At 38.6% G+C, this 19,172-nt stretch overlaps 1 long non-coding RNA gene across 2 annotated transcripts in view; it reads right to left on the bottom strand.

Moving 5' to 3' along the window:
- The window catches only part of LOC123940835, a 248,183-nt gene extending 229,779 nt beyond the window's left edge, over window positions 1–18,404 (bottom strand). For both annotated transcript variants that reach the window (XR_006818097.1, XR_006818098.1), the window contains exon 1: window positions 18,307–18,404. This is a non-coding gene — a long non-coding RNA (uncharacterized LOC123940835). The remainder of the gene's footprint in view (window positions 1–18,306) is intronic.
- Between the last annotated feature and the right edge of the window lie 768 nt (window positions 18,405–19,172).

The raw sequence follows: 19,172 nt of genomic DNA, 5'->3' as shown, positions 1-19,172 counted from the left end.
GAGAGTACAAGTGGGGTGCCTGGGTGGCTCAGCGGGTTAAAGCCTCTGCCTTCAGCTCAGGTCATGATCCCAGGGTCCTGGGATCGAGCTCCGCATCGGGCTCTCTGCTTGGCTGGGAGCCTGCTTCCTCCTCTCTCTCTCTCTGCCTGCCTCTCTGCCTACTTGTAATCTCTATCTGTCAAATAAATAAATCTTTAAAAAAAAAAAAAAAAAAGAGAGTACAAGTTTCTTACCTTGAGTAGATGGCTCTGGAAAACACAGCATGTATCTTTACGAAGTCCCTGAGAGATAGCAGATACTCTAGTGCTGTATCTTACTTAGATCAGCCAATACCAAGATACTAAAAAGTCAACTTCACCCTAGAACAGGAGTTATAACTGAACAGAAAATTTAGGGATCCATGAATCCAAGAGGGAGAATATACTTCCTGGATGTATAAATTCATTGTCCTCATTTTGTAGGAGATAAGCTAAGCCCAACAAGGTTAAGAAATATTAAGAAATATGTCCAAGCTCACATCCCTTGGGTTAGCATCAAGGCTAGAAGCTAGATAGCATAGTTAGACATTCTTGATGGTTTCTATATGTTTAATAACATACTGCTTCTGTTGGAAAATAATTTTTAAAAATTTACTCATCCATTCGTGAATATGGAAAACATTATTAATAGATATTTGGCAGATCTATCACAGCAATTTAAAAAATATAAATAGATGTTCTGAATTCTAAAAACATAATAACCAAGACAATTATTAGTTTTAAAGCAAATTTTTAAAGAAAATCACACAAGAAAAAAATATATAACCATAGAACATTACTTGGCTGAATGGAAAACAATATTTATATAGTTACAATAATGTAAGCAGTAACAACTATTTTAAACAAAAATGATGATAATACTATTGGAATGATTGAAGACATATAAGTGGATAATGTCTAAAATTGATAATACCAGAAATAACAGTATAAATAAATTATATATATATAATAATTATATTTATAATTATTAACTATAACAGGGGATTGGCTTACTGGAGAATTAGCTACTAGCAGATGAAGGGACTCCAAAGAATATAAAATAGATATACAGAGAAGACACTACACCTAGGGTGGAGGCAAAAGATCCACACAAGGAAGGAAGAAATCTGGAAAACAACCCACAACCCAAGAGGTGACCTCCAGATCTTGTTACAGAGGATGCAGCTGTGGCCTACTGCAAGGCATAAAAATTCTTCAAGGTATTACATTGGCAAGATTCATTGGGAAGCCGTCCTCTTGGGTGCCAAAGCAAGCCATCCACAAGGGAAATGCCACAAAAGGGGCACTCACCAGGAAACTGTTCTTTGGAGTGTCAGACTGTACCCATGAGGAAGTGTCTCAGAATGCCCTTGGAAGCCATTTGAGAGGTAGTGCTGAGGAAAACTGTCCACAGATAGGGGCCATGCCTCGTGATTCACGGTAGCTGATGCCATGGGAGCTGTCCATGGGGAGATACTGTTCCTTGGAACTTTCTACCAAAGCTGCAGGACTATGACACAAATAGATGCCAGGAGAGCCATCCACCAGAAGGAGCAATGCTGTGATACTGGGATGCTGCGGCACTGCAGAATGCTTTGAGAAGCTTCGCATGGAGACATCCATGATCTCCAGGAACCTACTGAAAGGAGCATGTCAGAACCAGAAAGAGAAGACCCTTCCTCCTCCGGTGTCTTTCCAGAGCATTGTACAGACAAAGTTTAACACCATGATTGCTAGCAAAGGAGTAATACTTAGTCCAGCTCTGGTTTTGCACAGCAGGCAATGAAGAGTGCACTTGGAGCCAAGAGGCAATGAACTGATAACCAGCACACTACTGTTTGTAACCGCTAAATGATGTGCATGCATAGAAGTCAAATTTCAACTCTGGAAAAAAATTGCTAAGAATCGTGAAGCTTGTCTGAGGATATAATATGTTTTGTTCTCTCTGATGGTAAGAATTATAGTACTCACCTTGCTCCCTTCTGATTTGGCATCTGTCAAGTCATGTTATCATTCTCAAAGTGTGCGTATTTATGACACTCCCATTTATGTTATTCCCATTTATATTATCACTGCTCTTTGTTCTTAGATGTACCTACCATTGTTTTTTAATAGGCATCTTTGCATATTATAAAAGTCTCAATAGCGTCTAATAAATAAGACATAGTCTCTGCTTTCCAGAAGTGTATTGTCTGGCTGAGGTCATAAGACAAACTCACTTAAAACGGGGAAAAAAAGTACAGAATCTTATTAAGTGATAAATTTTGCAGGACAAAAATCGATGCTCTAGGAGTTCCTTGAAGGGAAAATATCCAAATTGTAGCAGTCAGTAAAAGCTTCCTAAGACTTAAAGTGACCTTTAAAACAAGAAAACAATTTGTTTCAGCTGAGTGGAAGTACAGGAAAAGCAGAAAGAAGACATTGCTTCATCCTCCAGGGAGTTCCCAGGTCTGGGGAAGGTGAGTTTGATAAACTGGGATCCATTGTTGGCCACTATCTGACCCCACCTTTCCCTCAGTATAATCTTTGACCCCTATTTGAGACCAATTCTTTGCTTTTTTCACTTCAGCTTATCTATTGCCCTGAACCCATCTTACTCATGTTTCTGTTAGGCATTCTTCTCACATTTCCTTGGAAGTCATCTTTCTCCCTCCTTGCCTTCTGTCTGAGTCTTGGTCATCACCCAAGACCAGCTATCTAGCTTACAGGGATTTCTCCCTTTTCTCAACAGCTCTACTAAATTCTGGATCACTCACTTGAAGGTTATAGTATTGCGTGGCAAAGTAGAACAGTGAAAAGCACATAGACCTATAGTCAGAAAACTTGGTTTCAAGTCCTGGTTCTCCAAAACCTTTGCTGTATTCTCTGCCCTTTCTCTGCCTGTATTTTGTTATAATTAGGGCTGGTGATACAGGCTTCATTGGCTATTATGAGGACTGAATGATATTATATATGTATATGTGCCTTCAAATTTTTCTGAATAAAACATATGTGAGCTATGGTTGTATGTGTGTGTGTATGTGTGTGTTTTCACTCTACTTCAGATATAAATATATAGATGGAACAATGCCGAATAACTGTATTCCCTTTAGCACCTACAGCAGGGCTCAGCACATAGTAGGCACTAAGTAAAGTCTAAATAAATGTTTAAAACCAAACTGGTCTTCATAAGAAAATATAATACATCTGCTCTATGTTTGCTTTCTCTACCCTTGTTTGTATGCATTAGAGGCATCCAAGTTACGATATTAGTCACTGCAGAAATTACTGGCGAAAAACAATTTGAACTGGTAATATCCATCTTTGCTACCTCAAGCCCTGGGTTTATAAAAGCAGTTTAGAACTCATGAGCTGTCATAGCAATAACACTCACTTGATACATTTTACAGATAGCTATTGCTGGTAAGTGTTCTTGCAATGAAGTACTCAAATAACTGGTATGACTAGGAATGTCAGTTACAGATCAGTCAGGTGGGAAATCTCAGGAAATCAATTTCACCAGCAGTTGTGGAATTCCTAAATTTTTTTCTTTCAAAATATAAGTCATGTCCACAGAGGTCCAAACAACTACACTGACAGGGCAGTTCGGGGTGGGGGGGTGGGGGGCATGGTGGAAAGGGAAAGAGCTAAAAGGAGTTGGTTCTGTGGTATATTGTAAAGAGAACACACTTTGGAACCTAACACACCAGGGGCAAATAAATCCCAACTCCGTCATTTATTAGCATCTAAGCATTAGGCCGTCTTGACATCTCGTTATTTTTCTATGTGAAATGGCAAGAGAGCAGTCGCCATGAAAATTAAAAGTAAGATTTTTGGGTTGCCTGGAAGGTTCAGTGGGTTAAGCCTCTGCCTTTGGCTCAGGTCATGATCTCAGGGTCCTGGGATCGAGCCCCACATCGGGCTCTCTGTTTAGCAGGGAGCCTGCTTCCCCCTCTCTCTCTGCCAGCCTCTCTGCCAACATGTGATCTCTATCTGTCAAATAAATAAATAAAATCTTTTCTAAAAAAGTTAAAAGTAAGATTCTAAAGGACTAGCCCAGAGCCCTGTGTGGAACTTGAGTTACAAGCACCACGTATGGTAACTCAGTAAGACGGGGCTACATCTGAACGTTTGCCTACAAAACTGTTCCGTGGAGTCGCAAACATTCGGGCCCAGCAAGTCAGTCACCTCAGCACGTACTCACAGCCCACACCAAGCAAAGTGTCTTATCCAGGATCAGACTCTGTTAATTGTTCACGTGGGCCCGACCTGCTGTGTTCAAGACAAATTCGCCATAGCTATATTAACTATCACACTCCCCTTCACCCCCTTGTCCCCATGAACAACGCATTGGGAAAATTATTTGGCACCTGCAGAGTAAATAGCCCTCTACCTGACAGCATTTAATGAATTCAGTTATGGTTAGTAACGGTCTCTGCTTTAAAGGAAATGATGATCCCTTCCTTGTCCTCACTGGGATCCTACAACAAAGGCTGTAACTGAATTTGATGAGATCTGACACCCTATCTCCTGAAGAACTTAACCTCTATGAGATTTCCTGTAATGTGGTTGAGAAGGTTAAATGAGATTAGATCTACGTAGCTCTTAGCATAGTGTCAAGCACAGAGTGATCAATAGCACCAACAATAACGTACTATTGTAACAAGTAGTTCTTATAAGGGACAGATCCAAGAACCTCCAGAAGTATCAAGCTTAGAAGCTGCAATAAAGGGTTGTGCATTACTTTTCAATTAGGTGGCTTTTTAAATGTTAAAGTGAAAGAAGGAAACAAACAGGAAACAGCTACTGTAAGGTAATCACGTGACATTTTACTGTGTGTAGCTCCTGAGGTCTACCACCGGCTGAGCTGTTGTTATGGTGGGGAAGGAGGGCACCTCAGGCAAATCACTTCATGTTACCAAGACTCAGTTTCTCTGTATAAAATGAGGCTGTTGGAATAGAAGTGTTCAGGCTGCTTTCAGCTCTACTACCTATGATTCTCAAATATGGAATCTGTTCTGGTGGTGGTAGAAGAAAGCTTTGTGGTAGGAAGGAGCAAGATCAAATATAGGAAGAGAAGATCTTAGAGTTGAGATTAAAAATGAAAATGCTTGAGGTGCCTGGGTGACTCAGTGGGTTAAAGCCTCTACCTTTGGCTCAGGTCATGATCCCAGGGTCCTGGTATCAAGCCCGGCATCAGGCTCTCTGCTCAGCAGGGAGCCTGCTTCCCGCCCCCCGCACCTGCCTCTCTGCCTACTTGTGATTTCTGTCTGTCAAATAAATAAATAAAATCTTTAAAAAAAATGAAAATGCTTTAAGAGAGTAACCAAGCAATATATTTGCTTAGAGGCAGGCCTTTTTAAATGTCTGCCACTGACTGTATGATGTATTCGCTTGAACAGAGCTCCTAGAGTAAGTTGACAATAATTTGATTTTCTCTGTTGCCTGACACTCTAAATTCTTATTTCCTAGGTTACCATAGAGCTCTCTCCAGCCAATGTCACTCAGTGAGTTTTGACTGTGCAGACTTAATATGATGCCAGTTTTGTGCAATGCTATTTACTCCCTATCCCTTCAAATTAGATGTTCTTCTAGTCCTAAAAATAAAATATCAACAAAACAAGTAGACAAGTCTTCAACTTAGTAACCTCTCAAAAATATAACCCTTCTATTTCTGTCTGCTGGGACATGAGGATTTTTTTTCTTATTATGAAGCAATGTGTGCAAGGAGGCAGGAAGAAATGTGCTGGATGTAATGGGTTGGAATCTTAAGTCGGAATGGAGGCAGGTTTTCTCAGGGGAACCTCTAAAAAGAAAGAAATACAGTGTGTGAAGAAAGCAGAATCTTTCTTCTCAGAGCAGGTCAAAGAAAGCAGACACTGAAATTTTTGTGTGAGAACAACAGTGAGGACACAGAAGAAGGTCCACTCTTCTCTCACTCCTTCTTCCACCACAAGAAATAACCTCCAAATTCTTGAGATCCCCGTTTCTATTGCAAGTCCCACATGGGTCTTATTAGATGAAATACAACCACTAAGAGGCCACATTTATTCCCCACTCCTCTGGTTTTGCTTCTCTCAATTCTCCAGGCCTCTTCTTTTTCTTTTTCAAATTTTCATTTAAATTTTATTTTATTTTTTTTTAAGATTTTATTTATTTATTTGACAGAGAGAGATCACAAGTAGACAGAGAGGCAGGCAGAGAGAGAGAGAGGGAAGCAGGCTTGCTGCTGAGCAGAGAGCCTGATGCGGGACCCAATCCCAGGACCCTGAGACCATGACCCGAGCCGAAGGCAGCAGCCCAACCCACTGAGCCACCCAGGTAACACACAGTGCAATATTGGTTTCTGGAGTAGAATTCAGTGATTCATCACCTACATACAACACGAAGTGCTCATCACAATAAGCGCCCTCGTTGATACCCATCCCCCATCTAGCTCACCCCCCCACCCACCCACCTCCGTCTATACCCCATCTCGGTTTGTTCTCTTCATTAAGAGTCTCTTATGGAGCTTTGTGCAATGGCAGTATCTTAGCCAACGAGGTTTATCCAAGGCATCAGTATTCCTAATTGAAAGAGTCTCTTACGGTTTGTTTCCTTCTCCCTCTTTTTCCTCATCCTTACTGTATCTTCATCTGTTTTATTTCTTAAATTTCACGAGTGAAATCATATGGTATTTGTCTTTCTCCAACTGATTTATTTTGCTTAGCATAATACACTCTAGCTCTATCCATGTCATTGCAAATGGCAAGATTTCATTCTTCTTGATGGCTGAGTAATATTCCATTGTATATATATATACCACCTGTTCTTTAGCCATTTATCAGTTGATGGATTTTTAGGCTCTTACAATAGTTTGACTATTGTTGATAATTATTCTGTAAATAGCAGGGTGCATGTACCCCTTCAAATCTGTATTTTTGTATCCTTTGGTTAACTATCTAGCAGTGCAAATGCTGGGTCATAGAGTAGTTCTACTTTTAACTTTTTGAGGAAATGCCATACTTTTTTCCAGAGTGGCTGTACCCAGTTTACATTCCCACCAACAGTGCAAGAGGTTTTCCCTCTCTCTGCATTCTCACCAACACCTGTTGCTTCTAATGTTCTTAATTTTAGCCTTTCTGACAGGTGTGAGGTGGTATCTCATCATGGTTTTGATTTGTATTTCCCTGATGATATGAGTGATGTTGAAAGCTCCAAGCCTCTTGCTCTGCCTTTTACTCATCTCCAAAGAGGAGGAGCACGTGACCTGTTTGGTGACGTTGAGAGAGGAACTCCACATGCCTAACTCAACTTCTCGTACCTCTTGTCCTCTGGGGCACAGCCTTCCTGTAGAGGAAGGAAATCTGCTTCTGCTGAAAAGCCCCTGCTCTGAGGAGAGGCTGACACTGTGCCTCAGGATCAGGAAGCCTGTGTGTGGGCAGAGAGGGGCCGCCTCCTCCACAATTAGCTGTGCAATTAATGCAAGTCCGTGTTGATCTCTCATCATCCCTACTCGTTTGCCTAACTTCACATTTTGTTCAGAATGCAGGTGGGAGGAGGAAGTTATTACTGCTTCTCCCCCATCATAAGACAGTATGTGTTAGGGGGAATCTGCTGTAACTTCCTCAGCCACTTCTCAGTGTGAGAGTCAATTCATTTCGGTTGCCTTCCCCTTCCATCGCCTCTTTTTCCTCGATGCCTTGTGCTTGCGGATCCGTGGAATCTATAATCAAGTGAGCCATCTGTATGACCCATTGATTAATAAAACAGAACAGTCTAGACCAAAAAAAGATTAGTTTCATATTTAATGTGTTTCAGCCATTAGTTTAACTAGAATATTAACTGCTTGGAATTGAACCCTGCTCCAGTGGAAATGTGGGCTAGAAATAATTGTGTCTATCTAAGCAGGCTGTCTAAATCATGGAATTAAACTAGAAGGAAACATATAGAGTCTGAATCCTCTCTTTGCATCTGAAGTACAGTGACAGGCATAGTATAGGGTTAAAAGTAGCAGATTTATTATCTTGGTTTTGTCACCAATCTGCCGTCTGTCAGATCTGCCATCTGTCACTGATCTGTGATAAACCCTTCTGAACCTTGGATTTTTTTTTTCTTTATAAAATGAGGACAGTAAAAACTGCCTTGAAAAATTCTACAAAGATTAAATTAGATAATGCATGGGAACAACATTTATATTCTATAAAATGTATATGTATATGTGAATTGCTAATACCATAGAGAGAGAAACTGAAAAGAGAATATTACATGTCCAAGGCCACAAAGGTCTTTAGTGCCCTGTCAAGACCAGACTCTTCTTATTTTCCAGCTTCTCCTAGAATTTCTCAAAGTGAGGTTCAGGGACGGCTTTTAAAGAAATACATATTTTTAAGGCCCACTCTAGCTGTAAATAAGAATATCTATAGGCAAACCATTGAATTTGCATTTTAACAATGAACACAAAGTTTGGGAGCCACTGTATCTTTTTTTAAATACTTATACAGTGCTGCATTCTCATCAGTTTTAGATGTGACCTCTCTCCCTTTTACTTGAAAACATCTTAAAAGAATCAATTCAAAGTATTTACATTTCACTCTATTTTAAACTACCTGGGTTATCCTAAGTTAAAAGTAAATCTCTTCACTGCTTAAAAAACAGCTTTCAGGGGCACCTGGGTGGCTCAGTGGGTTAAAGCCTCTGCCTTCGGCTCAGGTCATGATCCCAGGGTTCTGGGATCAAGCCCTGCCATGGGCTCTCTCTGCTTGGCGGGGACCCTGCTTCCTCCTGTCTCTCTCTGCCTGCCTCTCTACCTACTTGTGATCTCTGTCTGTCAAATAAATAAATAAAATCTTAAAAAAAAAAAAAAAAAACAGCTTTCAAAGTCTGATAGGTGAACATCTCCATCTCAGATTTTTCACTCTCAAAATAATTATTCTAATATTTATTCTATCTTTCTTAAAGGTCAGTTTGGAACTCAACCCTTGGGAGTGACAGGCCTGGATAAAAATCATTAAGCCATAGTGTGACCTATAATAAGTTTAACAGGTGAAACCCAATTATGACAAACTTCATGAAACTGCCAAATGGCTATATTCTAATACAGTTGGGTTATAGCAGACACAGTGCCAGGAATTATGTCCAGCTTTGTGGAATTTGGAAAGCAAAATGGTTGACTTCCAGCCTCTCTGAAGTGAATTGCCCAGTGAAAAGAAGTGCTTTGAATACAATATAGATGCAAAGCCTGTATCATGTAGGCTGGGTTCTGCAGAGCTTCTAGGTCTTTCTGCAGGGTGGTCTTCCCACAGGGGCTGAGCATGCCTGGAGTTGGACTGTGAGTGAGCTGGAGAACCGTTAGAGTGTGAACAGAGGAGTAACATGACTCAGCCTTCATTTTCATGGCATTTCTCTGGCTGTGATGTTGGGACTGAGGTAAAAACATGGAGATCAGTTAGAAAGCTATTGCCACAATCTAGTGAAAGACGGTGGGTAACAGCTGGGTTGAGGATGAGAAGCCATTAGCCTCTGGGTATATTTGAAAGGTAGAGCTGACCGGATTTAACCCTCAAAACCAATTTAACTGAGCATTGTCCATATGAAAATGATGCTAATCTACAAAACACATTTAATGAGTTATTTTTTCAAGGAAATAATCTTAACCTTAAAGAAAATGGGCCCTAGAATAAAACAAACCAACAAAAAATATATATTTCTTATATTAATATAGTATAACATATATAGCATATACAACATAACATAATAAAACCACATACATAAATACAAAAAAAATAGAATCTATTCACATATGCAACAAAATATATAGCCTACATGTGTTCTTAGTGAAAGCATTTTGTAAGCCAGGTAGGTATACGCTCAAATTTACTTAACTAAGTTCTGTTTTGTTTCGTTTTGTTGAAAACACAATATTCTGAAAAGCTCCACAATATAGCTATTGTTAATACTAACATTAACACTGTATTCTGAAACGCTCCACAATCACAATATAGCTATTGTTATTATAAACATTAATAGCTATATTGTTATTGCCACATTTCCTTCTTTCATCTATGAATTTTCTTTTAATATATGGTTTGAATTTTTCTCCCTTAATCCAGCTGTTTGCTCACAGTATATAGCAGAGTTTCCTCCCTTTCTATTTTTCTTCTGTAGGCTCAGCTTATTATCTTGCCCTTCCATTGTCCTCCAAGCTCTTAGTTTTTGAAACTGATCTTCCACTCACACACATTTCCCCCGGGAAACTTCTGTTGCACCTTTCACATAGCTGACTAGTTTTCTTCATCTTCTCTCTTTGTTTCCTTGAGCTTGCCTCCTATTGGTGGGCCAATCAGGGAGGACTATTTCCCATCACCCAGGAGGCTTATAAAACCATCTCTGCAAACTAACTAGAGGTTCCGTGATTGAAGTCAAGATATCAGTTGAAGCTATAAATAAAATGTAGCACTCAAAGCCGAAGCAGTGTTTTTTTTTTAAGTTATTCAGCATGACACCATCATTTCATCTCTTCTACACATCTTTTTATTACGTTGCATTTTAATGTTCAATATGACACCCCAAATGAAATTCTGAAACCCCCTGTGGACACTTTATTGTGTATTCCATCTCTTTTTGGCTTGGAATCAGAATATTAGTTTATAAAATGATTTTCTCAAATGAAATTAGGGAGGAAAGCAATGTGATTCAGGCATTCACAATTGCATATCAGCCTCCTATTGTGGAAGGATTAAATGTGATTTCAAACAATAGAAGGCAATCCTAGGAAAAAATTATACAGGTGAATGTGTTGATTATGATGTCACAAGTGGGCTTTGGGTTAATATCCTCCATTAAAGATCTTATTATAATAGCTTTACTAGAGTCATGATGATTCTAGGATGATCAACTTTGATTACTTGGCTCTCCAGAATCTGCTTTACCTTCGAGGCTCCTCCATGTATATTTTCATGTCAGGTCTCTTTTCTCCTTCCAGTGGAATAAATTTGCTTTATGGTTATCAGTAGATTACAATATGCTAGGTTATAACCATTTTACATTAATCGCACAAGTGCTGAATTCAGTCAGTATTGTTTCATAATTATACTTTGTCATGAAAGCACAGCCTAATTACTATCCTCACAAATTTTTAAAAAGCCCAGAGAATTAGTCAATCTGCATTTAAGTAACTCTTTTCCAGTGTGGTCTATGCCTGCATCATCTTTGTTCACAAAAATGTATAGATTATATCCATCATCTTGTTAAATACCTGGACAGAAAATAAAATTTCTATTAAATGTCCAGGTGGGGAAAAAAGGGCTCAGATTTTCCAAAGTATGTTTCCACTTCCATCCTATCTACCATTATGTTTGGTGACCTTTAGAAGAGGTCAAATTTCCTCTATCTTTTGTTCATCTGCTCCTTTCAAATATGAATCATAATTTATAATAATTATTATCCTGGAGACATAATTACTATGAAGTAAGTAGTGTTATCACTCCCATTTTACAGATGAGATCACTTGACCCATGGCATAACACTAATAAGTATTAGAGCTATGAACTGAACCCACAGAAATCTGACTTGCTGCTTTGAACCTTAAGTGACATCAGGACAACCCCACTACCCCATAATTGTCAAAGAAGAAGGTGTGACTCCAATTTGAGAAGCAGTGATTTAGCTATGTTTGGGGAGTGCAATTTTGGGAAAAGATAAATATTATCAAGCACATGGCTGTGAACACTCATCTTTCCTATTCAGAGTGGGTATATTTGGCCAGGTCAGAATTCCTGCAACCCTGATCATAGAGTATGGTATTAACAGAATCCCAGTACAACAACAATTCTAACAGTACTAAAAATGACTAAATAAATTTGAAAATTTAAGCAGTTATATAGAAAATATAACCTATACCCATCTTCCAAAAAGGGCAAAGCAAAAATATTCAAATTACCAAGTCAAAATGAATTGGTACCTTAATTCTGCAGAAAGTTCTATACTTCATTCTGCTTATATTGAGTTCTGTGGACACAGAGCCACAAATGATATCGTTAAGATTTGGGGCCAAAGCACTGCAGAAAGAAAAATCATTCTTTTCTCCAACAAATATTAGATGAAACTCACTAGGCGCCAACTGTATGTTAGAAACTATTACAGACCCTGAGGGACTGAACTAGAATATACCTGGTTAAAAAACAAAAGTTGCACTCCCAACCCCAGGAAGTACAAGCAGGCCAAATTTTTAACATGATATTTTTATATTTTGAATTTGGAACAGGAATTTTATATTAATAACCATGCAACAAACAATGACAATAGGAATCCTTCTTGAATCACAGATCATTTGTATTAGTCCCTCGTCCCCACTGCCAAGAGCTTTGAGGCCATGGAGACATAATTACCAACAACACAATCTCTGCTGTCAAGTTCAACATCTGGAGGGGACTACCTCCCAGGCTGGCAGAAATCTCACATAGCCCTTTCTACACGATGCGCATCTCCTTATTCACTGCCTTCCATACATCCTTTGACTGACCTAGTTCTGATTGTCCCTTCATAATTCTTGTAGGTCATCTCTGTTCCTATTCTCATCTAGCCCAGCTTGATCCATGACTGCTCCCGGGTTGTGGGTATGGACTTGCCCAGCACCTGTGCTCCTCTGAACCTCATCTGACCCACCGTGGGTTCCCAGGCTCTGCTCCTGGGCACACTTCCTGCTGGGCAGGCACCTGGCTCACCATTTGCTTGGCTTCTCTTACAGCTTGGCTATTCTCCTCATACCCACCTCACCTCCCTTTCCCACCTCCCTGGGCTGTAAGAGCAAGCACATAAATCAGTCACTATTTATTTGTTGACATCCAAGAACATTTCACACAAAAACATTCCATTTCCTAAGCCAGGAAACAAAATGAAATCAAAGACATGTTTACAGGGTAATACATTCTTACAAACTTTAGTTTAGAGATTTACTCAGAGTTAAGTTTCCCCTTTTACCTTTATTTGAGATATTAAAACAAAGTTTTAGGAGAACTAAATGAATAACATGCTATTCAGATCACCACAGGCAATGGAAAAGGACACGGTGTAAAACCCAGTTTGTAAATCTCCAAACAGTCAATTAGCATACCAATATGAGCAATGAGTAGACCTTACAGCCTTTCCCAAGCAAACATGGTAATTAAATACAAATTACTATGTAGCCTGGATGTGGTGCTTTACAATGTACCCCACCTGCCAACCAGCAGCTAAATTCATTCCAAGACTGTCTGGCCAATTAGCCGCTTCCCATTGGGTGACTCAGGCTTCCTGTGCGAACACCATTTGCAAGCATGCACATCAGATTGGGCCTTTTGTTCTCAGAAGGCAGATTTTCCAAGAGACTCAAGAGCGGGTCTCTATCTGGATAAATTTTGCCTCAGCCAGAGAATGTATTCTTTGTACTTTACTTCACAAGAGGCTGGAGATATTCCAATTTCAACACCAGAATAGAATCCCCAGGTTCTAAAAAGAAAAGAAGACTATCACATATTTTTCCTACCGGTGATTGTAATTAGTAAAAGAAAAATCAAACACAGGATTTTTGACAACTTCATCAAAGGCCCGTGGCAAAAAATTCAAGTAAAATGTCTAATTTCTTCTATTAGATAAAAATAAATCCAAGAAATCAGGTCAAGTGAAATTTGATGGCTTATTTTATAATTGATTTTGCACATGGGTGCAGAAATATAGATGCCTAGAATTAAAAGAAAAAGCCCAGTGCTTAAATCTCTCAGCTGAAGAAACAAAGACCCAAGGTCATATAAAGGGGGAAGTAGAAGCAAAGCCTAGCAGTCTTTCCGCCACACTATACTCTGAGTGAATTTATATTTATGTATATATTTGTAATATGTACATATTTCATGTGCACAAACACAGCTCTCTAAGTAGTTCTCCACATGCATTTTTGTGTGCGATCCTCACCTTCTGTATTTGGGGGCGTCCAACAACAAAGGACTTGGCTGACAGAATCACTTTTACTTTATGTCACAGGAGGCATGAGACTCCAACTAGGTAAATGTAGATTTTTTTATTCTTTTTGTAATTTTCGAACATGTAATCATCCACTCAATAAATGTTTATTTAACACTACCATATGCCAGGCATATAGATAGTGAATCTTATGGGAGAATCATAAATAGGCTTCAATTCTTGAAATAAAACCAGTGATCAACAGCTCATTTCTAGTGCTCTGTTACGGAAGATTCTAAGGAGCTGTCTGAACTCAGACCAAAAGAGTGGTTATGACTAACTTTCACTGACCATAATGAGTGTAAGGATGGTAGCAAATGTTTTACTTAAATGATATTCCTATTGTAGTTTTTTTCCAGATCCTACATTCCCTACAGATTCTATCCTCCCTGTTTCTGTTTAAATGTTTGCCTGAAGTTGTACAAAAGGAATAGTTGCTTGTGGATATTAGCTTCTCTCCTTCTAATATGAAAACAAAACAAAACAAAAAAAGGCGGGGGGACTCCATAGAGTTAGGGTTGGGGCAATAGAAATTCAGGGCAATTAAAAACAACTAGTCTGTCATTGGGGAGGTATTTTCCTAAATTGAATCTTCGTGGCTGTAGCGACAGACCATGTTAAAAATGACTGCTTTGCTAGAGTTACTGGGACAAAATATGAGGAGTGTTTTGGAAAGGTTCTTTATTCGAAAACTTTGTTTTTCTTTTATGACTTATAATACTGATTTATTGAGAAAATTCACTCTTTCTTCATTGATAAATACAGTCCAATCTTCAGTTTATAACACTTTCTGAGTAACTTTATCAAATCAATGAGTCTTTTTTCATCAAAATGAAATCACAGATATACATTAAGTATGTGTTTAAGCTGGAAAGGAAAGAAAATCAAAATGGTTCTATTATTTTCCTGTTGAAAAGGCTTTTTGTAATCAGTACAAGTCTTTCAATGATGGTTTCTTTAATCACTTGGTTGGTATAAAACCATAAGTGACATGCCCTCAAAATCATGAAGAGAAGCCAGGAAGTCAATATTAAGTTCACCGTAAGAATATGATGAATTTGCACTATTGTCTGGACTCATTATATTCTTTGTCACAAAAATGAGTTATCACAGAATTATAATGTCTAGTATGTTCTTCTTTATAATACATTCTTATTCACATGACAAGAATTACGACAAGAGGAGAAAATGGACAAAATTAATCCAACCTCATGACAGAAAATACTGCATCAAATTAACTTGTGACAGGCTAGTATTTTTGTGAAGGCATTTATTGATGGCATCTGTCTTATCAGTCTACCTACATCAGTTCTTTATGTGCCTCATCAAAGATCTATCATGAGTAGAACCCTGGAAAAAACATCTTCTGAAAATAGTTTAGATCCAAAGGAAAGAAACAGGGTCATTTTGTACATGATCTTTGGAGGAAATCCCTAGCTAAATCAATAACCTGGATTTTACAGCATTCCTCTTAAACTCCATCCTATTTTCTCCCTTTTTTGAGAACTTCCTACCACTAGATTTGGCAGCAGAAATTCATTTTCAGATTATATTTTAGGGTAAAAAAAAAGGGGGGTGGGAATAGAAACATTTCAAACAATAAAATCGTTAATACCTTAAGGTACATTTGTTTTCTACTTTGGATCTAGGTAGTAATCAATGCAGAATATTCTTATACTAATAGACATAATGCAAATCATTTAACTAAAAAAATTCGCTAAATATTAAAATGCAGTGTAGTTATTCTGTGCAAGACAGAAATGATACTGAGGGTGAATGACAATAGATGAATATAACTCATATTTGTTCCTATGTAAATAACCTTGGCCAAGGTAGGCTGGAATAAACAATGTAAAGATGTTTAAAAGAAAAAGGTGCAATGAAATGTGATGAAGAAGAGAGAGGTCACTAGCTGGACAAAATAGTTATCTTGAAAAAATTAAGGCCTGGGATGCATTTACTCTGGGAATTTACCAAAGTCCAGGGTCTGGCCCACAGTGCTGTAATTCAGAAACTTATGCATGCTTACTGTACAAGAATGTTCTCTGAGATGTGTCAAACCAGAAGACCAGGGTTTTTTTGGTTCTTTTTGCTTCAAATGACCACTTTAATGAACCAATTCACTTTCAGTGACCCATAAAGGAAGATTATATTTTCTTACATGTACCCAGAAAACAACACGGAAAATGTTCTTATCATTAAACAAAAATGAAAACAAATATGAAGTTATCACTGCATTTCTGCACAGGGGCAGTGACAACTCTAAGGAAATATGACAACTTCCACATCATGCCTCCATTAACTCTCATTTGGATTTGGATATAAGTTAGATGACAAATGAGAAAAGACATCCATGGGGATAATCAGATCCCCAGTGATTATTGAGCTGCACACACAGCAGAACACAACAAGCTCCTCAAACAAGGTTCTCATTGACAGATACCTAAAATATCTATGCTGGTCCTCCTTATTTGGAAAAGGTGATTTAGTACGGTGTTATACTGTCATGCCTGGTTACATACCCATTTGCTTTTCTTCCAAGGTGAATGCAAGTAACATTTAGCTCAAGTACCATTTCCATAGGAAGTTATGAAACAGGTATGACAAAGGTAATCAAGTAGGAAACACCAGACTTGAAAGTATTACAAGTTGCAGGTCAGTCTTGGTTTTAAGAGTTATGCTTCTGTCGTTAAGACACACGAATAAGACATCTACTCTTCCAGGTAGATTTAACCAATGGACATTTACCATCGTAATTACCTATTTCTTGTTGGAAACACACACTAATTACCTGACCTAAATTTAGAATGAAAGTTTGGGGGTTAGAATCATTGTTCTGAAGTCTCTTGTCTGAGCTTAAATGAAAAACTGTAATGAACTAGCCAAACCAAATTGAATTCAAGTGCTTTGGGAATTGCTTAATATTTTTAACCAGTAGAATAATATATTTTCTAAAGAAACTGTCATATTCACTGAAAACAATTAAATTTTGGAGACTGACTTATTATAGAGGTATACTTTCTGTTAAAATAATTTAAGACTACCTTTCACAACGAAACAAAAGAACAACACGTTGTAAATATGTGATTCACTTGTCCAAATCATTGTCTTGGTACATAATGAGAATTTTAGCAATATTTCATCACCAAAAATAATAAAGAGGCTACAATAGTTATTTTAAATACAGTGAATGTAATAAAGTTTATTTCATCAATTCTACACTAAGAAAAATTAATTTCAAGTTAGAAAATTAGGAGGATTCAATTGAAAACACACACATACACACACACACACACACACACAAACACACACAAACTCATAAGCCTACCATGATGAAATACTATGTGTCTAAGGGGAAAAAGAAATGATCTAATTAAATCCTTGTACTTTAAATCTTTTATAATCATACAAATATTGACCTTCTCCATCATTCTTGCCTCTGCACAGGTGTTACTCATCTAAGGAAATAAAGTTGGATGCCACTGGTACTTAACCATAGTTCTAAAATTTTCTATTTTGATGATCCTTGACATATCTTGAAATAAAGGAATTATTCAGAGCTATTCTGCTATTACTTTTTTTCTTTAATATTTTATTTATTTGACAGAGAGAAAGCACAACTAGGCAGAGAGGCAGGCAGAGAGAGAGGAGGAAGCAGGCTCCCTGCTGAGCAGAGAGCCCGATGCGGGGCTCGATCCCAGGACCCTGGGATCATGACCTGAGCTGAAGGCAGAGGCTTTAACCCACTGAGCCACCCAGGCGCCCCTGCTATTACTTTTGAATACAGTATTAAGTAAATTATTTTCATGATGCACTGTCTTTAAAATTATTCAGTCTCATATTTTTCACTAGAATAGTGGGGCATACCTCATTCATTTTCAGATAAAACATGTCAGCTACTGACTACTCCTCTCCCCCCACCTCCACTTGCTGCACTGCATACATCTCTCTCTCTCTTTTTTTTAAAGATTTTATTTATTTATTTGACAGACAGAAAGAGAGCACAAGTAGGCAGAGAGGCAGGCAGAGAGAGAGAAGAGGGAGCAGGCTCCCTGCTGCGCAGAGACCAATATGGGGCTCGATCCCAGGACCCTGGGACCATGACCTGGGCTGAAGGCAGAGGTTTTAACCCACTGAGCCACCCAGGTGCCCCTGCATACATCTCTTTAAACTTGTCTTAAACCCAATTCAATGGTTTGAGCTATGGGCATTTGGCTGCTTCCTTCCTTATGCATCTCTATGCAACACTGCTTCCTTCATATATCTCCAGCTGTCCTGGGATATCCTAGATAAAGAACCAAGATTGTTTACTAGTTTCCACATGAAAAACACTCACCTTATGTATTCTGGACTTGTTAGCTTGACTAGGGTTGAGGAAGGTCATGGTCTTTGCTATCTCCAGGTTGTACCCAGTCTTCGATTCTCATCATCTCTGATCTCTCCCCCTCCCTATGGACAAATAACCACAAAGTTCCATCTGACACAGCAGTATAGCTCCACCCAGATCTCGGCCCCTTTATTCTCAGGTCTTAGCTTCTATTCTGGGAAATAATCAAATCATGCTACCAAAAATTCTTGTGTTCTTCCCTCTCTTTTTTTTTTAAGATTTTGTTATTTTTTTTTGACACAGTGGGAAAGAGCACCAAGAGCTAGCTGGGAGAGTGGCAGAGGGAGAGGGAGAAGCAGGCTCCCCACTGAGCAGCGAGCTGATGTGGGGCTCCCTCCCAGAACCCTAAGATCATGACCTGAGCCAAAGGCAGACACTTAACCGACAGAGCCACCTAGGCACCCCATGTTCTTCCCTCTTAAGAAAAATCTGATAAGTATTAATCTCATTACCTTTCTATCACCCACAACTCCAAGCACATAAATAATTTTATTACATATTTATTGAGCATACACTTCATTTAACACTTCGTGGACTCACACAAAACTAATGAGGTTGGAGTGGAAGAGTCCTGATGTCAATTTCCTGTTACATTAGGTGTGAAAGGTTAGAAAATAACAAAACTCGCACACTCTCATTTTCTTCTTCTAGAAAATGTGAACAATACAATGTAGTTGCATGAAATCAGAAAGCAGTTATGAGAAAGTGAGAGTATGAAAGAGAAATAACAGTTCACAGAAAGCAGTAATTCTACCCACTATTTCACTCTTTGAAGCTATGTTCACAGGTGATGATGGTACGTACACCTATGCTAA

This window comes from Meles meles, chromosome 4, assembly GCF_922984935.1.
Source record: "Meles meles chromosome 4, mMelMel3.1 paternal haplotype, whole genome shotgun sequence".
NCBI lineage: Eukaryota > Metazoa > Chordata > Mammalia > Carnivora > Mustelidae > Meles > Meles meles.
This window is presented reverse-complemented; position numbering and strand designations above follow the sequence as displayed.